The sequence below is a fragment of the Dermacentor silvarum genome, chromosome 3, assembly GCF_013339745.2.
Source record: "Dermacentor silvarum isolate Dsil-2018 chromosome 3, BIME_Dsil_1.4, whole genome shotgun sequence".
In the NCBI taxonomy this organism is placed as follows: Eukaryota; Metazoa; Arthropoda; class Arachnida; order Ixodida; family Ixodidae; genus Dermacentor; species Dermacentor silvarum.
In genome coordinates this window covers 22,518,525-22,546,367 of record NC_051156.1, presented here as the reverse complement: position 1 = coordinate 22,546,367, position 27,843 = coordinate 22,518,525, and the positions used below count along the sequence as shown (strand labels likewise).

Below are 27,843 nucleotides of genomic sequence, written 5' to 3'. Positions count from 1 at the left end.
CTTAGAAAGCATTGACACAATTTCTTTGTGGCGCAAGTCATCAGGAACGGTACTATGCTCAGCGTCATCAGCTGGCCCAGGGACTTTCTTAGGGGGCCCCGGATTTGCTTCAACGTCACCGCAACATAAGAGTAACGAACAAAGGACGTCAGTGCACTCGCGAGACAAATTACACAACACTTGTGGGCGTGGAAGCAGCAGTAAAAAACGATTACTTGTCTTCTTAGTATATAAGGAAAAGGTTTGACCAACCTGTATAACATGAAAGCGGTGCTCATAAGCCATTGCCACAGTTGTACTGCCTCCACGCCCACTGAACCAGTGACGTTTTCTGTCACCGCTTAAATAGCTTGATAAGGTTGATGTCCCAGACGATGGCGATGTTGCGAATGGCTTGAGGGGTACCGATGTGCTGAAGAAGGCACTCGGATCCGCAGAAAGGCCGCGGTCTTGTGAGGGCTGTAGCTGCGTGGCGATGGGATCCACCGGCTCACAGGAACAGGCCACGATGGGCAACCAGACCAAGAAGACCTGTAGAACATGAAAGCGGTGCTCGTAAGCCATTGCCACAGTTGTACTGCCTCCACACCCACTGAACCAGTGACGTTTTCTGTCACCGCTTAAATAGCTTGATAAGGTTGATGTCCCAGACGATGGCGATGTTGCGAATGGCTTGAGGGGTACCGATGTGCTGAAGAAGGCACTCGGATCCGCAGAAAGGACGCGGTCTTGTGAGGGCTGTAGCTGCGTGGCGATGGGGTCCACCGGCTCACAGGAACAGGCCACGAAGGGCAACCAGAACAAGAAGACCTGTAGAACATGAAAGCGGTGCTCGTAAGCCATTGCCACAGTTGTACTGCCTCCACACCCACTGAACCAGTGACGTTTTCTGTCACCGCTTAAATAGCTTGATAAGGTTGATGTCCCAGACGATGGCGATGTTGCGAATGGCTTGAGGGGTACCGATGTGCTGAAGAAGGCACTCGGATCCGCAGAAAGGACGCGGTCTTGTGAGGGCTGTAGCTGCGTGGCGATGGGGTCCACCGGCTCACAGGAACAGGCCACGAAGGGCAACCAGACCAAGAAGACCTGTATAACATGAAAGCGGTGCTCGTAAGCCATTGCCACAGTTGTACTGCCTCCACACCCACTGAACCAGTGACGTTTTCTGTCACCGCTTAAATAGCTTGATAAGGTTGATGTCCCAGACGATGGCGATGTTGCGAATGGCTTGAGGGGTACCGATGTGCTGAAGAAGGCACTCGGATCCGCAGAAAGGACGCGGTCTTGTGAGGGCTGTAGCTGCGTGGCGATGGGGTCCACCGGCTCACAGGAACAGGCCACGAAGGGCAACCAGACCAAGAAGACCTGTAGAACATGAAAGCGGTGCTCGTAAGCCATTGCCACAGTTGTACTGCCTCCACACCCACTGAACCAGTGACGTTTTCTGTCACCGCTTAAATAGCTTGATAAGGTTGATGTCCCAGACGGTGGCGATGTTGCGAATGGCTTGAGGGGTACCGATGTGCTGAAGAAGGCACTCGGATCCGCAGAAAGGACGCGGTCTTGTGAGGGCTGTAGCTGCGTGGCGATGGGGTCCACCGGCTCACAGGAACAGGCCACGAAGAGCAACCAGACCAAGAAGACCTCTATAACATGAAAGCGGTACTCGTAAGCCATTGCCACAGTTGTACTGCCTCCACACCCACTGAACCAGTGACGTTTTCTGTCACCGCTTAAATAGCTTGATAAGGTTGATGTCCCAGACGATGGCGATGTTGCGAATGGCTTGAGGGGTACCGATGTGCTGAAGAAGGCACTCGGATCCGCAGAAAGGACGCGGTCTTGTGAGGGCTGTAGCTGCGTGGCGATGGGGTCCACCGGCTCACAGGAACAGGCCACGAAGGGCAACCAGACCAAGAAGACCTGTAGAACATGAAAGCGGTGCTCGTAAGCCATTGCCACAGTTGTACTGCCTCCACACCCACTGAACCAGTGACGTTTTCTGTCACCGCTTAAATAGCTTGATAAGGTTGATGTCCCAGACGGTGGCGATGTTGCGAATGGCTTGAGGGGTACCGATGTGCTGAAGAAGGCACTCGGATCCGCAGAAAGGACGCGGTCTTGTGAGGGCTGTAGCTGCGTGGCGATGGGGTCCACCGGCTCACAGGAACAGGCCACGAAGAGCAACCAGACCAAGAAGACCTCTATAACATGAAAGCGGTACTCGTAAGCCATTGCCACAGTTGTACTGCCTCCACACCCACTGAACCAGTGACGTTTTCTGTCACCGCTTAAATAGCTTGATAAGGTTGATGTCCCAGACGATGGCGATGTTGCGAATGGCTTGAGGGGTACCGATGTGCTGAAGAAGGCACTCGGATCCGCAGAAAGGACGCGGTCTTGTGAGGGCTGTAGCTGCGTGGCGATGGGGTCCACCGGCTCACAGGAACAGGCCACGAAGGGCAACCAGACCAAGAAGACCTGTATAACATGAAAGCGGTGCTCGTAAGCCATTGCCACAGTTGTACTGCCTCCACGCCCACTGAACCAGTGACGTTTTCTGTCACCGCTTAAATAGCTTGATAAGGTTGATGTCCCAGACGATGGTGATGTTGCGAATGGCTTGAGGGGTACCGATGTGCTGAAGAAGGCACTCGTGAAGAAGGCACAATAGTTCTGAAAGGAATCTCGGGATTATGCGTTTTTGCGGTAAAGAAAACCGTCAGACTGTTTTCTTTGCTATTCCTGATTTCTTTAGCAAGGGTAGTTAAATCCAAGCTTTTGCAGAACTCAATGAACTTGGACTCGACCCTGACATCTCTTTCTGATAGGGACAAAATTCTTATTCACCGCCGCCAACGCTTTATCATTGAACCGGCCTTTTGGCAGCACAACAAAACCACTATCCTTATCTGACTGCAAAAGCATAAGCTCGTTATGTTTGAAAAACTTCACCACACCTTCTAGCCTCTTTTTAGCACGAAAGTCAGTTACCTCGGTTGAACATTTTGAGATGCAGGTCATTCCCTCCTTCAGGCCTTGGTCATGGACGTCTTGGCCACACCTTGAAGATACGTCTCGGTTGAGCCCTACCAGGTCGTGGGGCCAGACGGGGGGAGGAACTGCATACTTAGGGCCTTTTTCGAGTAGACTCCAAATGCCCTCTGGAAGCGACACTTCGTCTAAAACGACCACAGGCTTCCCCTGAGCGGACCGATTGGTATTTGAAGACCTCAGAATAAAGTTGAGCATGGTCCTCCACCTGGTCTCCGTGAGCTGAGCCGCAAGTAGTCTGAACTCACGCAGCTTCCTGCTCGCTAGCCATTCCGGATTATCGTGGTGGCACATAACACGCAGCCAATCTTGCAAAAGTCAGACTTGGCGCCAGAGGGCAGCATTGCAGGCAAGTTGGTAGTCCATTACTAAGGTGTTATTGCGTAACAAAAGGACAAGGACGGCAGAGAAAAATACATACACCAAGCGCAAACTTTCAACTAAATTTATTGTGCCACTGAATCAGTTTATATGTGTCAGGCAGTATAGACTGCGCATGCACTTACATGAACTAAAAGGATTGCGTATTCGTGTAACATAGTTACGAGCCAGAGCCAGAGCTCTGGCTCGTAACTATGTTACATGTAACTATGTAACTAACTCTGGCTCGTAAACTCTTGAAGCCAGAGCCAGAGCTCAGGCTTCAAGAGTTTGCAAAGCCTCTTGAGGTGTCCCCAAGACGGCTTCACCGTACCAAACAGACCACAAACATCTTGAGGGTATAATCCTTTCCGGACACAGAAGGCATAAAACCTGGCCCTGCATGTGGCTTCGACGATGTGGGACAGAAGAACGTCGATGAATGAAGACTGCTGAGGATACACACAAAAAGAAGGGCCCAATGTGCGAGAAATGTATTCTAGAATAGTTAATTGTTGGGCTAGTTGGTTTTCCATAACTGAACAAGTAACTCAGCGCGATATAAAAGACAGACACAAGAAAGGGAGAAACAAAGACAAGCGCTACTCACAACTGTTTAATGCAATGGAAGGATTGTACATACATATATATCCTCTTGTCACGCATGTGCAGACCAGACAATAAGAAAGGCACGTGTACGTTAAAGACAGTTGCACAAGAAGGCATCAAGTAAAGATGGCTCACTTACTCACCGATCTCTGTTCTGCTTGATAAAGAAGGCCTCCAGTGGAAGACGAGAAGAGGCATTGCCACTCCTGCCCAAAATGGCAGTCTCATAAAATTGAGTGTCACACCCACATGCGGTAACATGGGCCACCAAATGCGTGCCCTTATCCTCCTTTTTGTTTATTTTTTGCACATGTTCCCTTAAGCGGTCGTTCACGCAACGTTCAGTTTGGCCGATGTACAACTGCCCACAAGGGTGCAAGGGGATGGCATAGACAACCCCTCTGGAGCACTTCACAAAGGGCTTCTCGTGCCTAGTACGGCAGCCCCGCCTGCTCTCACAGCAAACTCGAGAGCACAGCTTCGAAAGCTTATTGGGCACAGAAAAAAACAAGAGGTATAGCGTGACAGTTAGCAACCTTTTTAAGGTTGTGTGACACTTTGTGCACATAGGGTATTACCTCCGGCCTCAACTTTGGTCGTTGGACCTCTGCTCTTGCCCTTCATGCTCCAAGCTTTACTTTTTGCAACAAAGACTCGGCTAAAGCGTTGACGACCGCGAAAGGGAAACCAGCTGCCAAAAGGCGGCCTACTTGGTTTGAGAAACTAGCCCGCATTTCGTGCTCGCATGATTTTCGCAGGGCTGATTCCAAGCACAGACTGCCTACTGCTCGAATGGGTGGAATAAAAAGGCAGCAATTGCTTCACTGCACGCGGTTGATACGCCCAGCAGATGTGGCCAACACCAAATGTCAGCTTTAAATCCAAAAACTGCAGGCCTGTGGCGTCAGGTAGTTCATGCGTAAAAATGAGCCGTTGGCCTTCGTTGTTAAAAGCTTCTAAAATTAAAGCAGGGGATGTAAGGTCACCCTTTTTGTTTAAAAGCACTAAAAAAATCATCAACAAAAACCTTTAAAACTTGCCCCCCATTAAAAACATGCTCCAAAGACTGGTCAACAAAAGACAAAAAAATGTCGCATAAGATAGGAGCGACACATGAGCCGATACAGACTCCCCGGTCTCCTCAAGCCTCTTGTAAAGTGGATCTCTGAATTAAGGTGAATCACATTAAAAGCACTACGTGTTCTCCCTATAAAAGATGTCATCGAGAATGCTGCACGACGTGGTTGACTTCAGACTGTTACACGTCTTGTGAAGTGCATCTCCGAATTAAGGTTGATCACATTAAAAGCACTATGTGTTCTGCCTATAAAAGATGCCATCGAAAATGCTGCACGACGTGGTTGACTTCACAATGTTACACGTCTTGTGAAGTGCATCTCTGAATTAAGGTTGATCACATTAAAAGCACTATGTGTTCTGCCTATAAAAGATGCCATCGAGAATGCTGCACGACGTGGTTGACTTCACACTGTTACACGTCTTGTGAAGTGCATCTCCGAATTAAGGTTGATCACATTAAAAGTACTATGTGTTCTCCCTATAAAAGATGCCATCGAGAATGCTGCACGACGAGGTTGACTTCACACTGTTACACGTCTTGTGAAGTGCATCTCCGAATTAAGGTTGATCACATTAAAAGCACTATGTGTTCTGCCTATAAAAGATGCCATCGAGAATGCTGCACGACGTGGTTGACTTCACACTGCTACACGTCTTGTGAAGTGCATCTCCGAATTAAGGTTGATCACATTAAAAGCACTATGTGTTCTCCCTATAAAAGATGCCATCGAGAATGCTGCACGACGAGTTTGACTTCACACTGTTACACGTCTTGTGAAGTGCATCTCCGAATTAAGGTTGATCACATTAAAAGCACTATGTGTTCTGCCTATAAAAGATGCCATCGAGAATGCTGCACGGCGTGGTTGACTTCACACTGTTACACGTCTTGTGAAGTGCATCTCCGAATTAAGGTTGATCACATTAAAAGCACTATGTGTTCTGCCTATAAAAGATGCCATCGAGAATGCTGCACGACGTGGTTGACTTCACACTGTTACACGTCTTGTGAAGTGCATCTCCGAATTAAGGTTGATCACATTAAAAGCACTATGTGTTCTCCCTATAAAAGATGCCATCGAGAATGCTGCACGACGAGGTTGACTTCACACTGTTACACGTCTTGTGAAGTGCATCTCCGAATTAAGGTTGATCACATTAAAAGCACTATGTGTTCTGCCTATAAAAGATGCCATCGAGAATGCTGCACGACGTGGTTGACTTCACACTGTTACACGTCTTGTGAAGTGCATCTCCGAATTAAGGTTGATCACATTAAAAGCACTATGTGTTCTGCCTATAAAAGATGCCATTAAGAATGCTGCACGACGTGGTTGACTTCACACTGTTACACGTCTTGTGAAGTGCATCTCCGAATGAAGGTTGATCACAGTAAAAGCACTATGTGTTCTGCCTATAAAAGATGCCATCGAGAATGCTGCACGACGTCGTTGACTTCACACTGTTACACGTCTTGTGAAGTGCATCTCCGAATTAAGGTTGATCACAGTTGTTTCCTGCAACTAGGACTCAAAGTAAGCCTGATCATGTTTAAGTTTGGAATCTATTCTATCTAAAGTACCAAGAGAGAAAACCTATTCAATGAAACTTCGGGAAGGAATGCATAGTGCATGCAGGAAATATTTAATTTAGTTTTTTCTGTCACTACTTTAGAAACCCAGTTCCCACATTCATTTTTGTCTGAACCATAAGCAAGAAAAAATATTGCTTCATAAATGGTCTCCTCAAGCCCCTCCAATAAATTTGAGAGTTTTAAATGATTATAACTACTGCATGGTTTTTCTCGGGACGCAGGAGGTAATACTTGGTGTGTGATAGTGAGGTCCACTGGGAATAGCAATATTAGGTCTTGTATTCCTTTTCAATTCCTTTGTGTAATAAAGTTCAGTTTGAAGACAATGCTTGTCCTGTCTTTTCTTCTCAGGTGCACTCGTTTTTCACGCTGTGCAGCTAGAGCACGAAGTCATACAAGCTTCCGCATTTTGAAAGAAATAGCAAAGTAAAAGTTAGTTTAGAATGTTAGCAGAACAAGTTGATTTCTTATTTTTTTTCCCCCTAAGATGACATTTCCTACAAGAAGACATGTACCATTCATAGTAACCATAACATAAGCAATCGAGCTGGGTGATTTAACAGGGAAAGTAGAAATCGTGAGATTGTAAACTCGTATGCATTAGAAATTGGTGTCGGATTCAGTAGCGCACCCAGGATCTCTGCGAGGGGGGGCGAGCACTTTGCATAATATGCAATTTCCTTGCTGTAGCCACAGGAATCCAATAGCAAATAAAATGTAATAAATACACAATTTTACAATTTCCTTAATTTCTTCAACCAAAGTATTGACATCTGAACTTGCACTTAGCACTCTAAATTATTAAAAACTGTCAGCTAAAAGGTGAAGGATTGAGCTGCTCATCAGTGTGTTAAAAATTTAAAAAAAAATTTAATTTCAGAACCAAGTACCAAGCACAGCTTTATGGTCAGAGATGCTATCAATTACATCGCACTCGGGTCATTTGTCGACGAGATCTGTGCTTGTAAGAATGTATGTAAGAATGAATGTAGGACAATGTATATTGTCTAGTAACACCACAAACTTGTTGTGCGAGTCTGAAAGGTAAAGAATAAGTTGACAACCTAGCAAGCCACGAGGTGATAGTGATGGCGAATGTGTTAACGCTGGTGCGTTAACGTCTCCCATAAGGATCAAACTAGATGTATGAAAATTGTGTTGGTTCATACAGCAAGGGAGGAAAAAAATAAGTACCAAGAGACACGGAAGGGGAATGATAGGGAACCAAAACTGTCTTTATTTGCTAAGTATACAAAGAGATTAAATTTCTGCAGGAGGTAAAATAACCAAGAACAAGCAAGGGCAGCATTCCTCTGAAAGCCAAATGAAAGGTTCCTTTAAACGGATTCCCACAACACCTGCATAACTTTTTGCTACAGTTTCATGTTGCGTTGAAGCTATTTGAAAAATTCTTGCATTTGCTTGATCCAAGGATAGAAGGTTGCCTTTCCTTCAGGCAGGTTGCTTCATTAATGAAAAGCAATTTATTGACAACATTTGTTTTTAATTCCACAAACACTACACCGGCAGTAGCAGCATGCATTGCGCATATCTCTCGTGAGACGCATGTGTACTTTATTAATGCTTATTTACCTTTAGACACAGCATACAAACTTCCCATGGATGGTCCAAATTATTCCAGAGTCCCCCACTACGGCGTGCCTCATGACGAGATCGTGGCACGTAAAACCCCATAATGAAATTTTTTTTAAGCAGCAAACTTGAAATAGCACAAGCTTTAGGTCAATCCTGTTGCCAATTTCACCTGCTTCAGAAACTTGCTCGAAGCAGGTCCCTCTCTGCTGTCCTTTTCATTACATTTCACCTTTAAGGCCAGTACATAAGGGACCCGCTGTGCTTGCTCAGTGGCAATGGTGTGTTGGGCTGCTGAGCACGAAGTCGCGGGATCGAATCCCGGCCACGGTGGCCACATTTCCATGGGGGCGAAATGCGAAAACACCCGTGTACTTAGATTTAGGTGCACGGTAAAGAACCCCAGGTGGTCGAAATTTTTCCGGAGTCCCCCACTACGACGTGCCTCATAATCATATGGTGGTTTTAGCACGTAAACCCCATAATTTTTTAGTACATAAGGGGGGGGGGGGGGGGGAGGCATACAGCAGTACATAGGTATGATAATGGCTTGAAGCAATAAACACACATATATAAAAAGCAAAACTCAAGAGTGCAATTTTAACATTATAACAATTATAACATAACGTACGGAGAAATTATGGTAAATACACAAAATAATAATCAGAAGAAAACTCGCCACACCGGCCCTGCGAATCTGGTGAATACCACCACTACAACTGCTGAGGTGTGTAAGCAATGCTTTATGGCTTTAGGGTAATAGCAGTGCTAGTTTAGAGTAACGGTACTTTTGACAGCACGCCACCACCCATAGCAGTGCTGCAACAACATTGAAATCAGTTGCAAGGCTGGTTATTTTATAGTATACCAAAGGATAGAGACATCACTCCCCACGTCGCCGCAGCAGCTTGTGCAAGAGTAATCTTTACCAGGGAAGACATGCGGGAAGGGCTACGGGCTTCGCATTGCTATCACGAGCGCCTTATCATCAATTATGTGGTTTGGATTTGGATTTCTTCCCACGCAGCGGTGTAACCAGCATCCCCGAGGCAATCGTTCTGGCGAGTGGAGGCTTCATTAAACTGAACAATCCTCAGGCTACCCAGGAGGCTCTTCATGCTGCTACTCCATTGTACCAGACCATCTCGGACATAAGGCAGTTCGGCCGGGGAGGCATTCTTTGTAGGTCGCCAGACCAGACATGTGTTGCGGACTTACTCAAGTGCACATCTTTCGCTGCCATTCCGGTGAATGCATTTATCCCTACTCACCTCGCGTCCACCAAGGGAGTAGTACGAGGTGTCGACTCAAGTCTTACCCCGACAGATACATTAAAAAAGTTATCTGCAGCTGGGGTCATTGCTGTATATTGATGCAATCGAGTGTTGGACAATACCAGAGTACCAACAGAATCAGTGATAGCCACTTTTGCTGGCACTTCCTGCCCATCAGAGATCAAAATATGGCCCCTTATATTCAGAGTAGATCCACTTGCACCGCGTCCGCTTCAATGTCGCAATTGCTGGCGATTTGGCCATAGTATTGGTGCATGTAAATCAAGCCAACGTTGCTGCACATGTGGGGAAAGTCACGCTCCCAGTGATTGCACTTCCTAAAACGAGAGATGCTGCCTTTGTGAGGGAAACCATCTGGCCAATTACTCTGTTCCGTGCGGGCCCAAGAAGTGCAGATCCTCAAAGTTATGGATAAAAGACGTTGCTCCAGAAGAGAGGCTACAAATATTGTAAATGAAAGAACATTCGGCTATGCAGGAGTTACAGCTAAACAAAATACGGTACTTGACTCATCTCTCACTGCAACCATAGAAAATGCTGTTCAAAAGGCCGTGGCTGAGGCAATGGATCAGTTGTTGGTAAGTCTTGGTGAAAGCATCGCACAGGCTATTTCCTCGCAAATGAATACGTTAATGCAAGCTACTGGTCTATGCTCGGTAGCAAACCAACTTACAAATTCGGGGCAGCAATCTGTCGATGGAAAGAGGGAGACAACTGTCTCGGGAGATGGCACAGCGTGCAATAGTTCCCCTCCCACTCATTCTTCTTCCGCTAACCAGACCATTCAAGATTGCGAAATGAAAGACGCAGAACATAATGCTCGTGCTCAAAAAAGAACTATGTCAACAATCAGTGAGGATTCTTCCACACTTCCACATTCGAAGTCAAAGTGGGAGACGTCGAAGTTTACATTGGAGGATAGTGCATCAAAGAAGTCCCCTTCGACAGCAGCAACTTCTTCATCATAGGATTGTTAAAGGTTCTTCAGTGGAACTGCCGATCACTATTATCAGCTTCTGTAGATTTGTTTTCTATTACAAACCAACTTAATCCAGATATACTATTACAGGAAACTTGGTTGACAACGGAGAAAATTTTCCACTTAAAATTTTACAGATCTTTTCGACTAGACTGCCCTACAAGAGGTGGTGGACTAATTATATTTATTGACACGTATAGATGTTTATCTTTCACCGGTGGCCGCTTTCCACCGGCTAACAAATGTTAAACGTTATCGCTCGGCGCAGGACGCGCCTGTATCGGAAGTTTCTAGAACGTTATCGATGCTTCTTTCCATTGCCTGTTTTCACCGACGCTTATGTTATCTGATTGCATGACTGACGCGAATTGTCTAGAACTTTATGGAAGACACGCGGGCATCAGGGATTAATCTAGAACCTTCGATGACTCAGGTATAAAAGCCGACGCGTTTCGCCGCTGATCAGATTTTCGACGATCGCCGACTGTGTTCGCCGCTATCGTTGTGCTTTGAGTGTACCTTGCTTTTGTGGGCACAGGTTCGCCCAATAAACAACCAGTTTCGTTGTACACAGTTTTACGACTGCTTTCTTCAGCGTCACTACTACGTGACATCTGGTGGAGGTGCTTTTGTGTCCATGCAGCGGACGCCCCCGCAAAGCCGCGACCCAAGCCCGAAACCGGAGGACGAGACCAACGTCGCCAAGGACCAGCGAGCTAGCCGTAGGCAGCAAGGTCTTTTGCCAGAATACGGACTTCTTCCCGAGAAGACCACAGCGATCAAGGCCAAGTCAACGACCTCAATGGCAGCCCCAGCGTCCCCCATCCTGCTGCAGCAACCTCGGGAGCCACCGACCTTCCGTGGATCATCAGCTGAAGACCCTGAAACATGGCTGGAGACGTACGAGAGGACCGCGACATTCAACAAATGGAGCGACAATGACAAGCTGCGCCATGTCTATTTTTCGTTGGATGACGCTGCTCGGACATGGTTTGAGAACAGGGAGACCACCCTGGAGACTTGGGACCTATTTCGCGAGAACTTCGTCAGGACCTTCACGAGTGTCGTACGAAAAGAAAGGGCTGAAGTTCTCCTGGAAACCAGAGTTCAATTGCCGAACGAGAGCATCGCGATCTTCACGGAGGAGATGACTCGCCTCTTCCGCCACGCCGACCCCGACATGTCTGAAGAAAAGAAAGTTAGGTTCTTGATGCGGGGCGTCAAAGAGCATCTATTCACTGGATTGATGCGCAACCCGCCCAAGACTGTGGCAGAATTTGTTTCGGAGGCGACAACGATCGAGAAGACGCTTGAAATGCGAGCCAGACAATACAACCGCCGTGCGCTGACAAACTACGCCGAAGCTCAAGCTCTAGGCGCCGACGACCTGCACGAGACGATCAGAGCTGTTGTACGGGAAGAACTACAGAAATTATTCCCAAGGTCGCAGCCTCAGGTGGCTTCAATCGCCGACATAGTTAAAGAAAAGGTTCAGCGATCACTGGAAGTGCCAGAAGTTCCGGCATCGCCTCAACTACAGCCGCAAGCGATGACCTACGCCGCCGTCGCCCGTCGTCAAGGCCCCCCTCCGCGCTCGCGCCAGGGCCCCGTAACGCCGCAGTTCCGTCGTCCACCGCCGCCGCCGCCAGCACGCCCACCCGTCGCCCAGCGCAGCTACCAGCGGAAGACGGACATTTGGCGCGCCCCCGACCACCGCCCGCTCTGCTATCACTGCGGGGAAGTCGGCCATGTCTACCGCCGATGCCCATACCGCGAGATGGGCCTACGAGGGTTCGCCGTCAACGCGCCACGTCCACAGCTTGGCGAGCGACCACGCGACATCGCTGACTACCTCGCCGGAGCCCAATGGCAACCACGACGACCCTCACGCTCGCCGTCACCAGGACGTTACCTGTCGCCGCAGCGCCGACCATACACTGGCCCAGCGCGGGGCCGGTCCGTGAGCCCCAATCCGGGAAACTAAAGGCAGCAACCGATGGAGGTGCGGTTGCTGTACGACGCAATACCGAAGATCCTCCGCCGCCACCGACGACGACAACTCAGCAATCATCACAACGAGGTACCAGCACACCACCTAGCAAGAGCATTGACGACAACACTTCGCCGCCGAAAGAAGACCTACCGACGCGACGTAGCAGCAGCGAAGCAAGCCGACGTAGCCGTGATCCGACGCCACGACTTAACCGCAACGCCAGACGACGGTCTACCGACTTAGACGTGGTAATCGATGGTCATAGCGTCACCGCTCTCGTCGACACTGGAGCTGACTATTCCGTCTTCAGTGGCCCGTTCGCCGCCAAGTTGAAGAAAGTGAGGACGGCCTGGCAAGGACCTGATATCCGGACAGCGGGAGGCCACCTAATAACGCCGGCTGGAATCTGCACAGCGCGAGTCACGGTTAACAATCGCACTTACCCGGCGAGCTTCGTAATCATGCAGCACTGCTCCAGGGACGTCATCCTAGGCATGGACTTTCTAAACCAACATGGTGCAGTCATCGATTTAAGGTCCAAGTCAATAACGCTTTCAACGCACAACGCGATACCACCGGATACAGACATCAGTTACCATGCCTTGAATGTGCTAGAAGAACAAGTCACCCTTCCGCCTCGCTCCAGTGTAATGATTTCCGTCGGTGCCGAAGTGCCTGCAGATATGGAGGGCGTCATCGAGGGCGATCATCACTTACTGCTCGATCGTGAAATTTGCGTCGCTAGAGGCATAGCTAAGCTACGTGAAGGCAAAGCAAGAGTGATGCTCACGAACTTCAGCGACGAATACAAGCACATTAACAAAGGCACAACGGTCGCCTACATCGAGGAAATAGTACAAGCCGGCAGTGCTTTTGCCTTCACGGATTCTAGTGCACCTGCAACGAAGACTGTAGTACTTGAACCAACTTTCGACGTCAATCAGAACCTTCCTTGGCATAAGAAAGAACAGCTAAAAGCTCTGCTCCTGCAATACAAGGACTGCTTCTCGTCGTCGTCAAAAGTTCGACAAACCCCGGTCGCCAAGCACCGCATCATAACCGACGAATATGTCCGCCCACTCCGTCAGAGCCCGTACCGAGTTTCGGCGCGCGAACGCGAGGCCATAAGGCAACAAGTCGACGAAATGCTACGCGACGACATCGTCCAGCCGTCCAAGAGTCCGTGGGCGTCCCCCGTGGTGTTAGTGAAGAAGAAGGATGGAACCCTACGTTTCTGCGTCGATTATCGTCGCCTCAACAAAATCACGAAGAAGGACGTATACCCTCTCCCACGGATTGACGACGCCTTGGATCGACTCTACAAGGCAAAGTATTTTTCGTCGATGGACCTCAAAACCGGCTATTGGCAAATCGAAGTCGACGAGAGAGACCGGGAGAAGACTGCCTTTATAACACCAGACGGACTGTTCGAGTTCAAGGTCATGCCGTTTGGTCTTTGTTTGGCACCTGCGACTTTCCAACGGGTCATGGATACAGTACTGGCAGGCTTGAAGTGGCAGACTTGCCTCGTCTATTTGGACGACGTCGTTGTGTTTGCCTCAAGCTTCGAGGAACACCTCCGGCGCCTTGAAACAGTTCTTCAAGCTATCAAGACCTCCGGACTCACGTTGAAGCCAGAAAAGTGCCGCTTCGCATACGAGGAGCTCTTGTTTTTGGGCCATGTCATCAACAAGTCTAGAGTGTGCCCTGACCCACAGAAAACGGCGGCCATCACTGACTTTCCTCCGCCCGCCGACAAGAAGGCAGTGCGTAGATTTCTTGGCCTGTGCGCCTATTACAGGCGCTTCGTCAAGAATTTTTCACGGATCGCCGAGCCACTGACATACCTCACGAAGGCCGACGTCGAGTTCAAGTGGGAGACGCCGCAAATCGAAGCATTTGAAGAACTGAAGCGACGCCTGCAATCGCCGCCCATTCTTGCGCATTTCGACGAAAACGCCGATACCGAAGTCCACACCGACGCAAGCAGCGTAGGACTCGGCGCCGTGCTTGTGCAGCGGACTGACGGACTAGAAAGGGTTGTAAGTTACGCTAGCCGGTCGCTATCGAAGGCGGAATCAAATTATTCCACAACAGAAAAGGAGTGCCTCGCCATCATCTGGGCTACATCAAAGTTTCGCCCCTACCTCTATGGCAGGCCCTTCAAAGTTGTAAGCGACCACCACGCCTTGTGTTGGCTAGCTAACTTGAAGGATCCTTCAGGTCGCCTCGCACGATGGAGTCTGAGACTTCAAGCATTCGACATCACCGTCGTCTACAAGTCCGGCCGAAAGCACTCTGACGCCGACTGCTTGTCTCGCGCCCCCGTCGAACCGCCGCCACAGGACGACCAGGATGACGACACTTTCTTGGGACCCATCAGTGCCGACGAATTCGCTGAACAACAGCGAGCCGACCCGGAACTAAGGAGCCTTGTAGACTACCTAGAAGGCAAGAGCGTCACTGTGCCGAAGGTGTTCAGGCGAGGATTGGCGTCGTTTTTCTTGCAAAACGACATTCTCCTAAAGAAGAACTTTTCGCCTCTCCGAGCCAACTACCTCCTCGTGGTACCCTCAGCGTTGCGTCCAGAGGTTCTGCAAGCTCTTCATGACGACCCAACGGCTGGACATCTCGGTTTTTCCCGCACGCTCGCGAGGATACAAGAAAAATACTACTGGCCTCGCCTCTCTGCCGACGTCGCCCATTACGTAAGGACATGCCGAAACTGTCAGCGACGCAAAACACCGCCGACAAGGCCAGCCGGACTTCTACAGCCGATCGAACCACCTCGCCGACCATTCCAGCAGATCGGGATGGACTTACTTGGGCCTTTTCCGACGTCGACGTCCGGGAATAAATGGATCGTCGTAGCTACGGACTACCTCACCCGCTACGCCGAAACAAAAGCCTTGCCCAAAGGCAGTGCCGCCGAGGTAGCGCGATTCTTTGTTGAGAACATTCTCCTGCGTCACGGTGCTCCAGAAGTCCTCATCACCGACAGAGGCACGGCCTTTACGGCAGAACTAACTCAAGCCATCCTGCGATACAGCCAGACAAGCCATCGCCGGACCACCGCCTACCACCCGCAGACGAATGGCCTCACCGAGCGCCTAAATAAGACCATCGCCGACATGCTGGCAATGTACGTCGACGTCGAACACAAGACGTGGGATGCCATCCTTCCGTACGTGACCTTCGCATACAACACGGCCGTGCAAGAAACGACGCACATGGCGCCGTTCAACCTGGTCTACGGAAGGAACCCGGCAACGACGCTTGACGCCATGCTACTGGACGTCACCGATGAGGAAAACCTAGACGTTGCCACCTATTTGCAGCGGGCCGAAGAAGGTCGACAGCTCGCCCGCCTGCGCATAAAGAACCAGCAGAGGACCGACAGCCGACACTACAATCTTCGACGACGCTACGTCGAGTACCAGCCCGGAGACCGTGTTTGGGTCTGGACTCCGATACGCCGACGAGGACTTAGCGAAAAACTCTTACGTCGCTATTTCGGACCATATAAGATCATCCGACGTATTGGCGCACTGGACTATGAGGTCGTGCCAGACGGCATTTCGCAATCACAGCGGCGCCGCGCACGACCCGAAGTCGTCCATGTGGTGCGTCTTAAGCCTTTCTACGCCCGCTGACGAACTTAGGTACTTTGTTACTTTATTTTTTTTCTTTATTACGCGTGGTTTTGTTTTCGCTTTCACATTTGTTTGTAGCATCGGGACGATGCTTTTTAAGGGGAGGGTATTGACACGTATAGATGTTTATCTTTCACCGGTGGCCGCTTTCCACCGGCTAATAAATGTTAAACGTTATCGCTCGGCGCAGGACGCGCCTGTATCGGAAGTTTCTAGAACGTTATCGATGCTTCTTTCCATTGCCTGTTTTCACCGACGCTTATGTTATCTGATTGCATGACTGACGCGAATTGTCTAGAACTTTATGGAAGACACGCGGGCATCAGGGATTAATCTAGAACCTTCGATGACTCAGGTATAAAAGCCGACGCGTTTCGCCGCTGATCAGATTTTCGACGATCGCCGACTGTGTTCGCCGCTATCGTTGTGCTTTGAGTGTACCTTGCTTTTGTGGGCACAGGTTCGCCCAATAAACAACCAGTTTCGTTGTACACAGTTTTACGACTGCTTTCTTCAGCGTCACTACTACGTGACATTATTTTGACTAAAATATGTCATAAAGTCAAAATTTTATTCGAATTGATGGATTCTGAGTGCAAAATTCTGGCTATAGAACTGACTCTACCTTGATGTTTCCCTCTTTATATTGTAAATACTTATTTTCCTTCCGGTGTGCGGGACACTCGCTCTCTTGACAGTGTTCTAGCTAGCTGTGGGCGGGATGTTTTACTTACTGGGGATTTCAATTCACATCATGTTTCATGGGGTTTAAAGACAGATTCATGCGGTAAACGCTTGTGGAATTGGTCATTAGATAATAACCTTTCTTGTGTAAATTCTGGGGCAACAACATTCGTGCGTGGCCAAAATCAGTCTGCAATTGATCTCACATTCTCTAGCCGTAGTCTCTCTGTGTCTTCGTGGTCGACTGTTGATTGCGCCTCTAATAGTGATCACATCCCGCTGGTCTTTGAAATAGTCCGCTCTATTACAACAATGGATGAACAAGCTCGAACGTTTGTAAATTACAATACCTTTAAGCAGTCCTTGCGATCTGTGATTTCGTCACTTTCTGAGGCGTCCAATGAAGAAAAGGCAAAGATTATTTGTTCAGCCCTTGAAAAATCTAGCAAGCAGTCGAAATTCAGAATTCGATCTAATAATGGTTACTCCTACAAGCCTTGGTGGAATACCGACTGTTCACGCGATTATAAAAGAAGGAAAGCAGCCTGGAAAAAATTGTTATATAAACAGTGTCCAAAAAATTGGAGTGATTATAAATTACTAAGGTGTTATTGCGCAACAAAAGGACAAGGACGGCAGAGAAAAATACACACACCAAGCGCAAGTGTGTGTATTTTTCTCTGCCGTCCTTGTCCTAATTTCTTTTATTTTTCTCTGCCGTCCTTGTATTTTTTATTTTTTTCTCTGCCGTCCTTGTCCTTTTGTTGCGCAATAACACCTTAGTAATGGACTACCAACTTGCCCGCAATGCTGCCCTGATTATAAATTCTACAGAACTATATTTAAAATACAGTTTCTAAAGCAAAATACAACCATGATTGCAAACATTTCGAATATCTATCTAAATCTAAAAACAAGCGAGCGCTTTTCACTTTTCTTCGTGGCAGAAAGATTCTTCCGCGTCCGAGTAACATTGACTCGATGGTTTTCACTAGTGAAGAAATGACGCAAATGGTAGGAGAAATTGCAAAGGGTTTAGAAATCCGGTTAACGTCCTTGTTATCGCCATCTTCCAAGTTACGCATACGGTCCGATGATTTTACGGAGATCACTATATTAGAACTGGCCACAGCAGTGGAAAGTATGCCACATGCCACCCCTGGTGTTGACGAAATAACCTCAAAAATGATAAAAATTTTATTCAAGGAGTCCCCAGATGATCTTTTAGACGTAGTGAATTATTCTATTCAATTTTCGTGAATACCTTCCAGTTGGAAACTCGCTAAAATTATTCCGATTCTTAAAAATAATGATGACGGATACGCACTTGATAATATTCAACCAATTGCTCTAACCTCCAATTTAGTGAAATTAATAGAAAGAATTCTAAATTTTCGTCTTATAAAATTAGTAGAGGACAAAGAAGCGCTCAGCCCTTTCCAAATTGGCTTTAGATCTGGCTGTTCCATTTGGTACGCTCATGTGGACCTGGAAAGCCGTATAAAACTAGCACGTCGCCAGAGACAAATTGCAGCTCTAGTAACTTTACATACTTCAAAAGCTTACGATAGTGTAGAACACGAAGTTTTATTGAATCGATTAATTAACCTTGATTTCCCAAAATACATAACAAAATGGGTTAGCGAGTTTCTGACTGACCGAAAATGTTATTGTTCTTTGAAAGGATGTTCTTCAAATAGACGTCGACAATCTCGTGGAGTTCCACAAGGAGCTGTCACGTCCCCTTTATTATTTAATATACAGTATAGACCACTTATAACATAACCGCTTATAGTGCAGGACCGGATATAGTGCGGTCTTTTCAGACTCCCGTTAATTTTCCCATAGCACTCCATGTATAGACTTATCGCTTATAGTGCAGTTGCGGGAAACGAAATACCGGTTACAGTGCGGCTGCCTGGGAGTACGGAAGTCAGCGGAGACGGCGAACGCTCCCCTCAAACAGGCGCCCCAAGGAGTGCTCGAGGAAGAAAGAGGGACGAAGTGGAGGAGAAGGGCACGTGGTGCGAACGAACAGCCAGTGAGGCTGAAACTAGAATCTTGAGAGCGAGTCGTGAAATATCACGGCGCGCATAGCGAGCGAGCGCCACGAAACTGCTAACGCTGGCCAACGCTCACTTCACGATAACGGCAGTAAACGAAACTTCAGGGAGCGGGCGGCGCCGGCACGGCGAAGGGCGCACGCGGCGACAGTGGAATGTGAGGGAGCAGGGCGGCGGGGAAGCGGATTTCGCCTCGGCAGCTCCGCCGCTTCGGTGGCTCCCCTCGCCCTCCCTCGTAGGTCCCTCACTTGCACCGTGCACGCCCGCCGCAGTGCAGGCGCCGCCGCTTCAGCCGGCCCGGCGCCAGCTTTCCGAAGTTTCGTTTTCTGCCGTCATCGGGAAGCAGGCGTTTGCCGGCGTGGGCAGTTTCGTTGGCTGGCCTGGGACAGCGCCGCTGCTTCCCTCTGCGCCGTAGCCGCAGCGTGCAAGGTCAACACGTGACTAGAACGTAGAGGAAGCATAAAGGAGAAAGAAGGGTTCACTGCTATTTTCTACGCGTAGCTACGGTAGCGTGGCTGAGACATCGGCACGTACACGCATCTTCCGGCGCAATGCAGAATCGGCGACCTTGCCATTTGAGAGAGGGTAAAATTTCCGCCGCATTTTTTTTTTCTTTTGTTCGCGCGCGAGATTGAGGGGTCTCTCTTAAGCTTTTACTCTATGGCGGTGCCGGAGCAACGCCGGTCGGAGGCGCCGCCACGTGAATTATTTTGAATTAACGAGATTCCACTGTAAATTGAATGCAAACGTTCTAGCCGCATTCCTAGACTGTCGTATACGCGTGTTTTGCATATGTGCGGGCCTTGAAAATTGTTGCTTTGGTTATAGTGCGGTACCGCTTATAATGCGGATATTCGTGACTCCGGTGACTTATGTTATAAGCGGTCATCACTGTATTACTAAGCTCTATACTTTGTCATAACGACATATACACATATGTCTACGCACATGACATTGCTTTTTTTGCATCTGACATTGACATCCACTCTTTATATAATCGATTACAAACATACTTGCGCGCCATAGAAAACTGGTTACTGAATATTCGCCTCTCCCTAAATGTCAGTAAATGCGCAATAATAGTTTTTTCTTTAATAGATTCAATACATATAAACCTAACCTACCGCCTACAGAACATACCTCAGGTGTACTCGGTAAAATATCTGGGCATACTATACGATGACCGGCTAAATTGGCACACGCACATTGAATACATAAATAAAAAAGGGGTGCGTGCGATTGGAATGCTAAGAAGGCTTTGCAACAGTCGATCAGGAATGCGGAGAGACTCTCTTGTGATGATTACATACGGCCAATTTTAGAATTCCGATGTGTTCTATATTCAGGTGCGCCGGCATACAAATTACATTCCCTTGTTCTTCTGGAATGGGAAGCTTTACGCTTGTGCCTTGGATTGCCAAAGTTCGTTGCCAACAATGCATTATACCTAGAAACACATTTACCTTCTCTTTTGTGCAGATTTCGGTTATTAACGGTCCAAACAATCTTAAAAATGTATGAATTCCCTATAAAATTACAAATCATTTTCATTTCCCAGCCTGCAATATTTTTTCAATCTTCCTGGCCCCGGTTCCACACTCCTCAGGTCGTTTTCGTGCAGGCACTTGTTGGTCCCTTAGATGTACGATAATGTGAAATCCCTCCAATTTGCAGTGAGAGAGAGAATCTCCAAATTATTTTTGACGATATATATCCAAACAACGCAAAACTCCTTTTTTACAATATATTAAATGGGCTATTAGAAAATCACTTATTGGAGTTAAAAATAAAAGCCGTCATAGCGACAGATGCCTCACAGTCAGAAGAAAAATCTGGAATTGGAATTTTGTCTTCCGCTTTCGACTGGTCGTTCTCCTAAAGACTTCCAGACTGTATAGCAGTATTTCTAGCTGAGTTTCTGGCGGTTACATTGGCTCTACGAAAAGTGCGCTCATCAATCTCAGAAGTTGTAATCGTAACGGATTCGTTGTCATTATGTTCAGCTCTCACTGCAAATAGTGGCTCACAAGTTTCGCGTACATTCCAATGTCTTATTCCTTCTAACTTAAAACTAATTTGATTGGTATGGGTGCCTGGTCACAAAGGATTAGTTATCAATGAATTAGCTGACAGCTTAGCGAGAGCTGCCCTTAGTGGTCCAATCCGTCCAATTCTTCCTGTATCAGCTTACATAACCGCGGCTAGGTTCAGGAGACGGGCAGTCATGCAAGACTCCTGGAACCTGCCATTAACAAATCTAACTGATTATCGACACCTCCTATTTCCTTGGAACAGAAAATTCTGCCATAATAGAAAACTTGAAGTCCTCTTTACCAAATTCAGATGTCGCATGCCTACATTAAACTTTTATCTACATCGATCTGGTCTGGCGCCCTTCCTCCTGGTGGTGAAGATGAAACAATAGAACATTTCTTCCTGTCATGCAGCCGTTTTTCCTCATTAAGAAAACATGCTTTAGAAGAAAATTTTAACAGTGCTGGATTAAATATTACGATACCCAATATTCTATCTTTTGGTGCCTCTTCTCTCGGACATTGTCATAGGGATGTTGGTGCAGCTGTTGTGGGGTACATAATTGAATCAGGACGATTTCTATGCTAAATTCTTAAATTTTATATGAATAAATTCCTTTCATCATTCAAAATTTTCTAAAGTGATCCTTATTAAACTCCGATAATTGTTTTCCTTCAATCACCTGATTCTTGGCCAATCCCCCATAGTGGGTACGAGCCACTTTTGAAGGCAAGCAAGCAAGCAAGACCGACAGCCGAAACTTTTTCACCCCAAACACTTTTTTCGTAAAACTTAAAAAATATCCGACCTCTTGGAAAATTGCAAAAATTGTGCTTTTGCTTAAAAAAGAAAACCTCGAATATATCTTGGACAACATTCGGCCAATTGCACTTACATCGAATCTAGTCAAAATTGTAGAAAAAGTAATTCATGTCCGGCTCCTTGAATTTACTTCTCGTGGTATTCTGTGCTCGAGACAAATAGGATTTAGGCCTCATTGTTCCATTTGGTCAGCTCACGTTGATTTAGAAAGCCGCATTCGACTCGCAGGACAATCAGGAGATATATCGGCATTGGTAACTTTAGATATTGCAAAAGCATATGACAGTGTCGAACATGAAATTTTAATTTCTGGATTAGTTAGCTGTTCTGTTCCAGACTATTTAGTAGCCTGGATACAAGAGTTCCTTTTCGATAGAGAATTTTTTTGTTTCAAGGATGGGGTGACATCGGATACGTATAAACAGACGAGAGGCGTACCACAGGGATCAGTTCTTTCGCCACTTTTGTTCAATATTTTGTTATCTTCTGTGCCAATCCATCAGGATGTACAACTCTATCTCTATGCTGATGACATTGCATTTTTCTCATCAGCAAGGGATATTAATACGTTATACCAAATTTTGCAATCTTATTTGTCTGAATTCGAGTCCTGGCTGGACGGCCTGTCTTTTTCGCTTAACGTAAAGAAATGCGCTCTACTGGTGTTTCCATTGTCAAATCCTGTCTTTCTCTTCATTATCGTAATCAGCCGATTCCGCAAGTTCCAACTTTGAAGTACTTGGGATAACTTATGATGGTAAGCTAAACTGGCAGCAGCAAATAGAAGCAAATGCTAATAAAGGAGAACGTGCAATGGCATTGTTGCGCCGGTTCAGCAATAAAAACACAGGGATGCGTAGATCTACGTTGCTGATGATTTATAACCTTTACGTCCGCCCCATTCTAGAATTTGGTTGCGTTCTTTTTTCAGGATGTGCAGCATACAAGCTAAGACTTTTAATTCTACTGGAAAGGCAAGCGCTGCGTCTCTGCCTCGGTCTGCCAAGTTTTGTGGCTAATAATGTTCTTTATCTGGAGTCTGGAATTATTCCGCTTGATTCCAGATTTAAGCAACTTACTGTCCTGACTTTCCTGAAGCTTTATGATACACCCCTTTCCAATTTGCAACCCGTTTTCATCAATTCACCAGAATAATTTTTCAGAACAGGATGGCGGCGTTACCGACAGCCACAAGTTATTTTTGTTCAATCGCTGTTATCAAAACTTCGTTAGCCTACCGCGCATGATTTCTCCAAAATCTAATTCATTCAAAATAAAACTCACTATTGATGATATTTTTCCAAAACACGCAAAACTTGTTCCTGCGCGCATACTTGAAGGTCTCCTTCAAGACCATCTTAGTCAATTTCCGTCTCATTTGGTTATTTCTACGGACGCATCACAAAATTTAGAGAAGGCTGGTGTTGGCATCTTTTTGAATCAACTCAACTGGTCTTTTGCTCTCCATCTCGCTGATTACACTCCAATATTTCTTGCAGAATTTCTGGCAGTTATTCTTGCCATCCGAAAATTGGGTCCACAGAATTCTAAGGTAATAGTTGTTACAGATGCGCTTTCGGTCTGTACACATTTAACTTCCAATAATCAGTCACACCTACTGAGTATATTTTCGACTCTTGCCCCAGAAAATTTATCCGAAGTCCGCTTTGTCTGGGTCCCCGGACATAGTGGAATCTTTTTAAATGAATCAGCTGACTCGCTCGCTTCGACATCACTAAATGGTCCGGTCATAAATATTCTTCCTGATTTCTCTTTTATAACAGGAGCTAGATTTAAACGCCTTTTATTGCTGAGTTGCCATGACTCGTCCATACTTTCTTCAGACGATTTTCAACATTTAAAATTTCGGTGGAACGCGAGCAAGTGCCTTTCACGCCAATGTGAGGTGACGCTGTCAACTTTCCGCTGCAGAGTTCCCTGCCTAAATTTTTATCTTCATAGATCCGGTTTATCAACCACTGACCTCTGCTCGTTTTGTAATCAACCGGAGACTATTGACCATTTTATTTCTTGCCACCGCTTCTCCTCCCTCCGCAGAATGTTTCTGTTATTTTCAAGCAGTAATCTGGGTTTGGCACTTACAACGCCAAACATTTTGTCTTTTGGGGCCTGTCAATTAGGCACAAGTCAGGGTTATATGATCACTGCTGTTCACAAATTTATTGAAGCATCCGGAATGTTACGCTGCTAGGGCACCGACCGTGGGACATGTTATTTTATGTTTATTTTTGTATTTAGTTTTCTCTTAATTTTTATTTAGTTAATTTATGTATAGGACATCTTAAAATCTGTGTTAAGGAGTTGCCAAAATCTTAATTTTGATTATTCACCTTTACCATTTTGTTCGTTGTTAGGTGCATGTTTTATTTTATCCAGTGTGGCCAATCCCCCTCGTGGGTACGAGCCATGTTTTGAGGCAACAACAACAACAAAATGTTGTAGACTGAATCTGTAAACTTTATGGTACATACTGGAGACTTGAGTACACAGCCCCTTAAAGCTTCGCTCCTTTAACACAGCACTCTCTGGTGATGTGCTGTTCCTGTGCTTTATTACTCACTGCCAGATGCGATTACGTTTCTAATTGTTTACAAGCTCCACAGTTAACTGGGCCAAAACCTGAACATTGGCGCATGTATCAAATGATGTAAATAGGCTGCCTTTTCTGGCTCACGGACTCCACCCAATTTTCATAGCTTGGGTTATTTAGTAACAAGAAAATACTCAGCACTCGATTTGATTTCAAATGTCATTTTTCTTGAATATTCCAACTTGATTAGGAAATTTTGCTATTCAAACATTTCTAATGCAAATGGATACCCTGGTCAAATTGAATGGACTCCTTGAAATTCTGTAAAATTTCAAGAGGATGAGTGTCTGACAGAGGTCCCTGACCTCTCAGAATCAGACCTGTTTTGTTTTTTGAACGTCGTAAAGACACACTGCAGCGCCATGTCTGTGGACAAAGATTCGGCAGTTCCAGTACCCAACAATTGCGTGACAAAATGGTTTCTTGATGTTCTCATATGGTGCCAGAAAAGCCGTTGTGTTTGGCTTTGTAGTTAAAAATTTTAAGGGCAACTCAATGCAGAGTTCCCAGGTCAAACGTTGCCAAGAAATCTCTAAAGGTAGCCAAAAAAGTTTCCAACCTTGAGGGGGCTGAGTATGAAACTGCTCCTTTTGTAATTAATGTTACTAACCCCTCGAGCCGTTTAAAAAGTGTCTTATGACACTGCTCGTTGTATGCAACCGACAAAATCCATTTAACAGACACACCTTCCGCTTGACCATAGGAAGAGTCCTCGTAAAACTATAAATTGACATCACTTTCATTAAAGCACAAATATGTAAACTCTGCCCCCTGTGGTTCCCAATGGTATTGAGCACAGTGATGTGTGGCCAAGAAAGGGGAAGAATCTTTCCTCGAGGGATAAGAAACCATAAAGGCATATCCTCTAACAAAGCCAATGCACATGTAGGAATACACTGACAGAGTGCAAATTTGAAGTTTATTAGAATAAGTGTTTACATAAGCAATTATTTGAGGGATAGCAAATCATGAATCCTGAGCCCACAGTCCGAACTTGATCCTCAATATGCCCTCAGTAAGGAGGAGCTTGAATCGCCCCTTTCAAAAAAATACACGTGGTGACGAGAATGTGTGCGCCATAGTACAGTGAACAATACCGTTTGAGCATATAGCAGCTTGTTTGTAGTTTCCACAGAAGGTTGGCTTTGAAAGTAGCCAAAAAAGTAATTGGTAACTTTTTTCACTTGAAGTTTTTCATGCCACTAGCCATCAAGTCACCAAATTTGGCAACCCTGATGGGCAAGACAACAAATTTCAGTTAATGTCAAATGCAATTCAGGTTACTCTTGGTTATGGTGCTCCCAACTAAAATGCAGTAGTGCAGGTGTGAGAAGTTTAAGGAGTTGTAAACCTGACCCACGATGGCAGCACATATTGCAATTGTTTTTGATGTCACCTTTTCATCGGGCGACGAGGAAAGGGCGCAGAATGAGCCTTTCTTCCTCTCGGGCTAGCCGGCGCAGCTTGACGGGTTCTTACGAGGTTGTCGAACAACCACTGTGTAGCCTTTAGGTCGAGCAGTAGCTACAGTATCCGGAAATTTCTCTTGGATGTGCAAGAATGCGACGCGCATCACCAGCCACGGTGTGTGTATGTGTTGTGAACTATGTTGGATGTATCGGTTTTCACTCAACGAAGAGTTGTTGTAAAACATTTGCATCAGCCACCGGCATCGTTCTCACGCATTTTAAGCCTAGTAGACTTCAAATCACTATGTCTACGTTAGCCTCCTACAAGAGGCCGAAGGCTTTGCTCAACACAGCAAGCACTCTTGTTAGCAAACCAACATGATACACACAAGCATCGTGCTTCGATCGGCATTGCCATTTTGCTCTGTAAGGCACAATATACAATGAGGATCACATAAAGAGAATCCAACAGCTACTTGTAAGGACACAATTTCCGCAAGATGGGTGAATGCGTCATAGAGCACTGCACGGGCTTACCCGAAAGACCGGGCCCGTGGGCCGGGCCAGGTAGGGAAGTTTTTTCACGGGCCCGGGCACGTCATGTGCTTTTTGACCCGGGCCTGGGCCGGGCTCAGACTTTCTGGTGGTGTGATGTAACGTGCAACGAGTTATCCTCGTGTGTCTCGACTCTGAAAAACATGTCTTTTTTGGTCTCGGGCCGGGTTCGAGCCTAAGGTAAAGGGGTGGCGGGCCGGGCAACTTAGATTTTCCGGGCCCGGGCCGAGCCCGGGTTTTGCCACAAAGCTTTTGGTCGGGCGTGAAAACGGGCCCGGGTTGAAAAAATCGGCCCGTGCAGTACTCTAATGTGTCATATGTCCACCTTTTGCAGCAAAATAAACCAGAACAGGGGATAACGACACCATAAGACTTCGCATGGTCGTGCCGCATGCTTGGACCATGCGCGTCGAAAGCTCGCGCAGTGTAGCTGGTCGTTCGACCACTCAAAAAGTGTGACTCACACTGTATGGTATGCAGTTATTATTAACCAAACTTTTATTTGTGGGCAGAAACCTTGCCCAGCAAACAAGGCAGTCGCCCAATGTATCCACAGGTAACAACTTGAACGCTTGTCAAAGTAAACAGTACAACTTATTTGCCAGCAGAACGGTACCCACGCTGTTAGGATCGTCAAATGTTTCGTAGCTACTCATTGCAGCTAAACCAGAGCTTATAATTAGTGCTGAGAATGTTGCAGTATGGCAACATTGGTGAAACGAATTTGAGAAACTACCTAACTGATATCCGAGGCTGATTGTAAGCTCAAATAAACGCACACACCTCGCACTGGGTGCTCCGTCCGCCCTAACGCCAGCATAAACTCCAGCTGCTTAATTACTTCAGACTTAAATTCTTTCACTACGCCTCACCGGACCCTACCTCACGTAGAAGACGCCATTTCATGCTAAAGAGACCACGCGAGTGCGAAAAAATTTACCAGAAACTGCCGCCGAGCGTATACCATAGCACACAACATGGGCATTCACCCAAGCCAGCATGCCAACTGCCCATAGATGGCGCCACTGCCTATGCAATGGCAGCACCCATGAAAAAGCGGTCTATAGTAGTGTACGTTGTGTCCAGTACAGAAATACCTTATTTCAGTGACGCCATGCAACTCAAAGGCTCACTCTCGAAGACTAGTTCGCAAAAGCTGTAGTCTTAGTTTTGGCTCTGGAAATAATGTAGCTGGTTATTGGCAACATTACGGGAAAGTTGGTTACCTCTTAACTTCATGCGAGTACTGGGGCCGTATTCTCAGACGGTCACTTTTGGCGATACTGTCGCACGACGTTGCCTCTGGAATATGTATTCTTTCTCTCCTCAAGAACCCTGTTAATGGCAGGAAGTTAGAACACCATCACACCCCCATAATGTACTTCAACGGTACAGAAAATCGATTTTTTCTTCTAGAAATGTGAACCCACGAACTCGCCTAATAGCTTGAGG

The 27,843-nt window shown here is 46.7% G+C and overlaps 1 long non-coding RNA gene across 2 annotated transcripts; it reads left to right on the top strand.

Moving 5' to 3' along the window:
* Positions 1-5,340: 5,340 nt before the first annotated feature.
* Positions 5,341-6,427, top strand: LOC125944189 (uncharacterized). Of its 2 annotated transcripts, none has more exons than XR_007466186.1 (3): positions 5,341-5,552; positions 6,021-6,137; positions 6,255-6,427. It is a non-coding gene; the product is annotated as an uncharacterized LOC125944189 (long non-coding RNA). The 2 variants fall into 2 exon arrangements; XR_007466187.1 differs by lacking the exon at positions 6,021-6,137 and adding an exon at positions 5,670-5,737 and having other exon boundaries at positions 6,206-6,427.
* Positions 6,428-27,843: the final 21,416 nt, after the last annotated feature.